The sequence below is a fragment of the Dipodomys ordii genome, unplaced genomic scaffold (assembly GCF_000151885.1).
Source record: "Dipodomys ordii isolate 6190 unplaced genomic scaffold, Dord_2.0 Scaffold134, whole genome shotgun sequence".
Taxonomy (NCBI): domain Eukaryota; kingdom Metazoa; phylum Chordata; class Mammalia; order Rodentia; family Heteromyidae; genus Dipodomys; species Dipodomys ordii.
Genome location: NW_012267350.1, coordinates 165,752 through 167,297, shown reverse-complemented (window position 1 = coordinate 167,297; position 1,546 = coordinate 165,752).

Here is a 1,546-nt window from a genome sequence, read left to right as displayed (position 1 = left end):
CAAAGTTTTGAATCAGCTTGAGTAATTTGGGAGTGGAGTCTATGGGATTCTTTAAATACAAGATCATGTCATCTGCAAAGAGGGAGAGTTTTACTTCTGAAAGAGTTTTTTTTTAATGAGGGAAGAGGAAATATTCAGATTTATCCTGAGCTGGAACAATACCAGTGGAGCATTCTGTAGGGGATGCACACAGACCAGATTTTCCTTCTGCCTCTCACTGTTATCATGCTAGGAGTCACACATATAGTCTACCAGGGGCTGCTTGTGTTCCTTATCCTTCCAACCAGAGTGAGAAAATGGTATCAGAGCAGAGCATGGGGAAATATATTCTTTAATTATTCTTCTGTGAGTGCCAATCTTGGGACTTGATATCAAGGCCTCCACACTGTCCCAAAACTTTTCTGAACAAGGTAGATCTCTATCACTTGAGCCACAGCTATACTTCTAGCTCTTTTTTGGGGGGTAGTTAATTGGAGATAAGTGTCTGAGGGATTTCCTTAATTGATCCTCTGATCTCAGCTTCCTGAATGGCTAGAATGACAGGCATGAGCCAATGCGCCTGACTCTAATTTTTGTTACGAATAAAAACTCTTTATTGACCACTCATCACCATAATTTAAAATTAATCAAAAATGTATTGTGAGATAGCATTCTGATTAGTACACAGTTATTTTTCTGGCTTTTGTGTAACTGGTAAACCAAAACCATTCAGACTACATATAAGAAATGAATTGGGGATCATAAGAAGTATGCAAGACAATAAGTATAAAATTTTATTCACTCATTTAGGACAGCAGGCCCATATAGTTAAAAATCTGTAAGCAGCTGATTCCTGTTCCATGGGCTGTCTTAGGTACCCTAAAATTGGCTCACTACAGAAACTTTTCAAAGTCTACTTTGTTTTGCTTAGCCAATTAAAGGAAATGAAGATTTGTCTTAATTTGTTCATCTGGGTGGTGAAGTTATTGGTAGTAAAATACATTTATTTCGGAAAAATGTGCTAACAACCTATTGCATTTACATTTCTATGGAAGAGGCAGGAGGACCTAAAATTTGAGGCCAGCCTGATACCTGGCAAGATCAAGGCCAGAATGAGCTTCCCAGGGAGCAGTCTCAAAAAATCAAAGAAACAACAACAACAACAACAACAAAACAGGGGCCAGGCATGAGTGACAAAGCATTTGCCCGAAATAGGTTGTCGTGTTTAGTACCTCTAAAACAAAATCTCCAAAAAAAAATTGCAAACGTGTTTTATGTATACACACATACAACTAAACAAGAACGATTCGGATGGTCTTTCAACATAGCAGTTAAAGACAGATGTTCTGATTAAGTAATGACTAAAAAAACATGACTAACATTTAAAATATCTGTTCTTGAATACGGAGTAAATATAGCCTAAAAACAAATACTCTTTTCTGATAAAGAAAGCAACTCCAGAAAGCCTTTATTATATTTTATGCAAAAAACTCCAGAACACACAAATACTACTTTCAAAATCAACATATGAAATTTATTTCATGAGAATGTAGTTATTGTTTCTTAA